Consider the following 7,487-nt stretch of genomic DNA (forward strand, 5'->3'; position numbering starts at 1 on the left):
GGCCCAAGGTATTTTTTTCCTTTTTATTTTTAATCCAAATTAATTATTTGTATAGTATTCTAGACTTCTAGTACTTTGTACCCATATAGTCATATTATTTTTCTAATTTAGGTGTTAGAATTTTAGAATGTTACCTAAGAGATATTTGTCATGGGTGAGAAAAGAAAACGAATATATTGCTTTTTTAATCTACATTGTTCCTCGATAATTATCATACATCTACAAATATATTGCTTAATCTACATTGTTCCTCGATAATTATAAGACATGTTAAATTAAAATTATGTTATTGAATTTGCTTTCGTTTTGCAAATAAAATTAGTGCCTATATATTATAAAATTTTATACATGGTTAAGAGGGGCCGTTACGACGAGATCGTCAAAGGGCCGTTAAAATCCTGGGACCGGCACTGTGTGTTAGGGTCTGTCTAGCCCAGGCTTGAGTGTGTTATACTTTTATTTATGCTAAAAAATTTGGATTTTCAGCCATTGCATTATTCATCCGTGCAATCCAATGTTCAAGATCATCCACACCTTCAACCCTAGCTAGTTTCTTCTTCGGTGTCCTGTGGTGTGTCACTGTCGCCTTATTTGCCTAAATGTGTGGCATCTTCCTGACGTTTTGGTGAAGCATCTTCCATATTCTGTTATTCATACTTGCCTAATTGACCACAAGTGAATTCTCGGATCATATTCCTGATGCCTTGGGTCATCTTCCTTGGAAAACCTTCAATTCGATCTCGTGCCTAATTTCCATCACAAAATGTGGCCGTAATTAAACATGCATGGCCTCTCAGAAGGTTCGCTAGCTACCTCTCAATAAGAGTCCATGCATGCATGGAATTTGCAAACCTTTGCCGAGAATACTTTGTTTGCGTGTTATATATCTGAACGAACGAATAGGAATAGTCCTGGTGGTGGGTTTCTTTTCTTGGTGTTCTCATTGCATTGGCTTGTTTTCTCAATCATCTCTTGTTTAGCCATTTATTGGGGGTGAAATAGTTAAAAAAAGAATGTTTAATCATGTAGGATATAGCACTAATTAAACAGAAACAATGTATCATCGTGTAGCATTTATATATATGGTATTTAAATGAGCTAACTACTATTTGGACAAACATTGTTAATTATTAAATGAACAAAACTTTTTTTTTGAAAAATAATCTCACAACAAAAGGCATGTTGGCAACTTTGGATAATTAAGGTCTCTTTATGATTTAGCTGAAACTTAGACCTAATGATTTCTTTGAGTCTCAATCCCTTCTTTGTGGAGCAGGACATTCTCCACGTAGCAAAACAAGTAAACAACATCTTTTATACTCCATCCGTTTCAAATTATAAGTCCTTTGAGTTTTTGTACATAGTTTTTGTTATATAGCTAGATACGTACACGCTATGTCTAGATATAATAAAAAGTTTAAAACTATATATATATAAAATAGCAAAACAACTTATAATTTGGAAAGAAGAGAATAACATATATTTTATATGAGAATCGATCGACACATTATAAACCAACAATAATGCAACTTGTTGGATATCATTTTTATGTTAGTGTCTGTCTAGCCCATGCTTGAGTGTTTTTATACATTATATAACATATGCTTCAAAAAAATCAATTTTTTGGGCCATTCATCTGTGCAATCTAATTTCCAAAATCTTCCACGCTGTCAACCCTAGTTTCTTCTTGTTCAGTGCCGGTGGTGTCACTGTCGCCTTATTTATTGCCTAATTGTCTTGGCATCTTCCATATTCCGTTCTTCATATCAACTGTTATAATATAATATCAGAATATCTTAATTCTTAAACCTAACCTAGACCTCAACACTGAATTCTCGGACCATAGTCCCGATATCTTGGGTCATCTTCCTTGGAAAAAACATGGACTAATTTCCATCACTAAATCGTGGCCATAAACAATAAACATAGCCTCTCAGAAGGTTCGCTAGCTGGTTCTCAATGCAATAAGAGTCCATGGAATTTGCAAACCGTCACCGAGAAAGAATTCCATGGACTCTTATTTCAAATACGGTCTTCTTTGCGTGTTATATCCCCAAACGAATAGGAATAGTCCTGGTGGGTTTCTTGATGTTCTTTGCATTGGCTTCTTTTCTTCTTGCAAGAAAAATGTGGGCAAAACCGCGCGCGCGAGAGAGGTTGTTGCAAGGCCAGAATTGGATTCCTCATGCATCACATGCCCTCCCTGCGAATCTGGACCTGTCTCCGGCCGGCACTCAATCCAGAGTCATAAACCTCACTGTGGATTATAAGTGTTTCTTTCGGTCTTTCCTCCTGTGTTTTTTCTGCAGCTGCGCCAAATAATCCATCTACAGCTAGCTGCAGCTAATTGGAACCATAAGAATTATTGGTCGGCCTTGTGATCCGGAGGGTACCAAAGCGTCTAATTTGTTTCCATCCCAGCCGGAAATGTAACAACATCTTAGAGCTTGTTTGGCTGCATTTCAATCACCCTAATCCATTCCAAACCACCTAAGGCCTCGTTCGGTCAGAGTGAAATGACCTAGGAACCATTCCAGCTAACGAAGGTTATACAAATTAGTGAACCATTCCGGCTAGGAATCATTTCAGAGCATCGTTCCTCGATAACCGAACGAGGCCTAATTATACGTGGATTGATGTGGATAAATTAGAGGTGCAGCCAAAGAAGACCGTATTTGAAATACTAGATTTTTGCGGTTAACTCTTGAGAAAAATGAGATGCAGTTTTCATGGATAAAGTAATATTTTTTCTTTAGTTAACAACGCCTGTACCTAAGGATTACTTCTCCTTGTTGGCTCCTTTAGGTGTAGTTTGGCCTTAATAGTACATCTAATGATATTATTAATGTGTTTCTGAATTTATACATCTAATAACATATCTCTAATTTGTGCCATCTCCTCCACGCTGCAAAATTTGTGTTTCTCAGCTTGGCCTTGATTAGAGTGTAGCTTGACCATGGCGGCCATCTTCTCCACGCTGCAATTTGCATTTTCCTCCCTGCTGGAAATCACCATCAGGTCGTCACATCACGTGCTCTAGAGAAGGCTAACCTGCACAGCAATTTGTGCTGTGTTTTGTAAATGCCAACTAGTAGCTAGGACCAGGACCAGGGAAATTAAAAGGCTGGCAAATGTCTCAATCATATAAAGTTTTCTGCGTAGATGGTCCTGTTGAATTAGGTAGTGATTAGGGAGGATTAATTATTACTCTTCTGGTCACAAATAAGTCATCTAGATATTTGACAAAAGTATAATTCTGACCACTACTCTTTTTTCATAGTATATTTGTTCAAGGGTTAGTCCTCTACATTAAATAATCTATCTTCTTGAGGTGTGCACTTGGGATTCTCTGCCTGTTCTTCTCTCCTCTCTCCATGCATGAAGTCATAATGTGGACCAACGAAGATGCATATGCATGCACCTGTGCTTTGACCTTTGAGCAAGTCATCTGACCATAAGACATATATGTGAGCTAATCCAATACCTCCCTGTACATATATATGTATAACGAAATCATGTGGATGTTAGCTAGTTGTCACTGTTAGTTTATGACTACACTGGTCATTGATGTATGTATAGTACAGTCCCAGGAATTAGCCAGCGGCGACCACGTGGCACCTGCAGATCGAAGAACAAGCAATGAAAACGGGTTAATAAGGCATGCGACGTGGATGGATTTGGATGCGAAAGATCATGGGGAGAGAGAGAGAGGGGACGTACGTACGATATGCAAATGCAAATAAAAGACGGAGGGTTCGCTTGTTGGTTTCAGCCAGGTTTATTCAATCAGCCAATAATATTTTTCTCTCACAACAAACCAGCATCCGCCAGTCTAAACCAGCCAGCGAACACGCCGTTAATTTAGAAGCAACACAAGGACGAACCGAATTCTAGTCTTTCTGCAGAGACGACGACAACAGTTTGAGGCACGCGAAACACTATTCCACACATTGTTCTTGAGCAAAACATGAATGCATCAGCAATTCAGAGCATGCATATATGCATGCATCTGCCGTACGTCATGGTTTGCCGGTACTTGATCAACGGTCAGCAGTCAGCATCGTGCGTCCAACATGCATCATATGAAATTCCTGGGCAAATCTTTGTTCCACGTAACGTGGTTGGTACTGTTTATATATTTGGCATTTAGCTCCATGTATGCAAGCATGGAACAAACGGAAATTTATTTATTTATTGGTCTAGGAAATAAAGTACCTACTGTTAATTTTGACCCTGTAATTTCACGTGTTGGGCTCATTCGCTGGTCTGACCGAGACCAGCCAGCCGGCTGTAACCCCTCTCAAGTTACTGTTCATCAAAACCAGCCGAATAATGTTTTTCTCTCACAACAAACCAGCCGGAACAGTGTTTTTCAGTCAAGTTTCAGACCAGCGAATGGGGCCGTTATATATTGGATTGGATAATTACTTGATCTATAATCTATAAATACAAAAAGATGTGTATTATTCATATAAGTACATTCAAACAGTGAGTTTGCCACCGACTTATATCATAACTTTTGCAAACCATTGTCAGTTATTATTACTACAACCTTCAAAATAATTATTTCCCTGACGGAATGGAGTATCCTTTGATGGTTGGGTAAGCCCTGAGGTAGAAAGTGCATTTCCTAACACTCATCCTATCCATTTGCTTCACTATATGATATAAGCAAAAATTTGTCCAACTATATTTTTGAGAACTTCATTTTTAGAATAAGTTAAGTACAAAATATATAGACAATGTGCCTTTCTTGTTGTTTAAGTTATCCTTCGACAAGTTTCTCTAAAAGTTTATTTGCATAAGTATTGCCTTGCGTCGTCGTTACCGGTGATGTCTCACACCTAATCAGCCACTGTCATGTAGGACTAGTCGTTGCAGACCACTGCAAGCCATATACTCTCTCCATTTCAAATTATAAGCCATTCCAACTTTCTTGGAGCACTGTTCGCCTAAATGGCCGTTTAGCCCGTTTAAACATTGGGTAAATGCAACAAGGTGGTACGCCGTTTCCGTTTAATTGGCCGTTTAGCCCGTTTAATGGACTATTTAGCCCGAATAATGGCTAAACGGTAGGTGACCGATTGTTTAGCATTTAGCGTTTAGGAAAATATTGTCTTGGAGAGTCAAAACATCTTAAGTTTGACCAAAATTATAGAGAGAATTACAAAGATTTATGACATCAAATAGGTATTACTACAAAAATATAGTTAACGAAAAATCTAATTATACTTATTTGATATCATAAATGTTATTATTTTATTATATAAATTTGGTCAAACTTAAGATGCTTTGACTCTCCAAAAAAAGTTGGAATGACTTATAATTTAGGATGGAGGAAGTAGTTGCCACATCATCGATTCCGTTTGCGCTGCCTATCGATGTTGTCCCACACCAGATTAGCCCCTTCCATGTAGAGCGAGCTATGACATGGCTCGCTGCATGCTGCCAAGTCGAGATGTGAGCGGCTGCCTCTTACCACTGACATGTTGTCCAGGCCCTTCGAGATTCGTTCACCTACACCAAAGTAAATAACCACCTGCCACTTCAACTAGGATAGCACAAATGTCATGCGGGTCTCCATTTGCCATTAGAATGCCTCCTTATGTACGGACGGCCAACCACAATGCGGAACCGCCCATTGCCAAACCACACATATACCTTGACAAAGAATTTCTACTTGTCCACCTCTCTCACCCCGCCCTCCTTGCCAACTTTGCAGACACCGATGGCGTATGGCCCTACCATATCGTTGCCCAACAATTGCTACATAGAAGCCATGGTCCCAATCACTGCACATATGCTCTCATCTTGGTTGCCTTCCCCCACTGATGACACTTACACCTCGAGTCCACGCCAACTCCTTCATCCTCCTCAAGACAAATTATGACAACTAGAGAGTTTGCCACCATCAATGTGGAGCCACCACTACCACACGTGGGACTATGTGCCACCATGTAGTCACCACGTCATTGTGTCACTGCGCCACTCTTGAAAGGCCACACCACCATCACTGACACGCCACCTTGCCGCCACCACTCTACCTAAAACCTCTCGCACGTTGTTGGCCTTCACCCCAACATCACCATGCTCCATGCCAAAACTGGAGGGAACACCACACCACCATATCCTCGCCTTGGCACACCATCATGCTTCCTCATATGTGAACTTCGTGTCACATTAACACTTGCGCATGGCCACATCGCAGCAACTCCCGTGACAACCATGCCTAAGTGCCACTGCAATCAATGTGCTATGTTTGCACACACGTAGCCACCGTGCCCTCGCCACCTCACGCACATCCTACACCCACACACTCACATTGAGCTACCTCCGCGCCGTCATGGCATAGCACACACTGCCACCACAACCCCGCACATGTAGTCTCCATGCCACTGCATGGGTCGCTGCTCATGAGCCCACCAAAACTAGCTTGAAGCCACCAAGCTCTTGTAGATCCGGTATGAGGGACGTAGGATCCAGCAACTAGGCCACCAGATCCACCGTCCCCCCCTCCCACCCACCAAAGTAGTGAGGGAGAAAAGGAAGAAGCCCTGCTGCCGCCCTCTTGGGACCAATGGTGTCTCGTGCATGCTTCTGCGAGAAGGGGGTTGTGTGAGGAGGTCTGGCGCCGATGTTCCACACAAGCCACCCAAAGGGGGAATTGTAAACAACAAATATTTATCATTTTATAATTTTTTAAGATTGATAATTTCTAGTTTTTTTTAAAAGTGAAAAGTTTCTGGCTGCCAAAATATACTGATATTCATAGTACTGATCTTACTTTGGAATTGATTAACATAAAGACCTAGATTCAACATATCAGAATATTCTACTGTCTTCCTCTTCATGTTTGAGATTGACACTAAAAATCAAATACGAATCAAATATCAGTAAATGTAAAGGAAATTGAATATTGGTTCACAATTGGAATTTAAATTGATAAGAAACTAAGAGTATTAGATTGGGACATGCTTGATTGCTCATATTATATTGTTTGCCGCTCAGTGCACTAGTTGAAATCTGCACATACATGACGAACAACTTTTGTCACTGAAGATGTGAAATTCGTCATAATTTCAGTTGTATGACAAATTTATGACTAAAATTCGTTCGTCAAAAGCGACGAGTCACATTGGTACATGCATGACGAATTTGAGCAACTCATCATAGAAGTGGTTTGAACTGTGATGAAAAACTGATCATCATAGAACTGTTTTGGCATGCGTGGCAGGGGCAGCCACGTTGGCCGATGCTTCCATTGGAGATGCTTCCACGTGTAGATGCTATGGATAGTTACAACGATACTTGGCAAAGAACATATTATGAGTTACTAACTAAGGTTGAGTACATCGATCCTCACACACACACACACACAAATGTGGCAAGAACACCACATGACATTACATGGCATGACTTGATTCTTGTGTTCATTGACTTGTCAACTTGACTATGATAGGGTGATCAAACAAGCTAAATGGCTAAAG

This window comes from Miscanthus floridulus, chromosome 16 (assembly GCF_019320115.1).
Source record: "Miscanthus floridulus cultivar M001 chromosome 16, ASM1932011v1, whole genome shotgun sequence".
Classification (NCBI taxonomy): Eukaryota; Viridiplantae; Streptophyta; class Magnoliopsida; order Poales; family Poaceae; genus Miscanthus; species Miscanthus floridulus.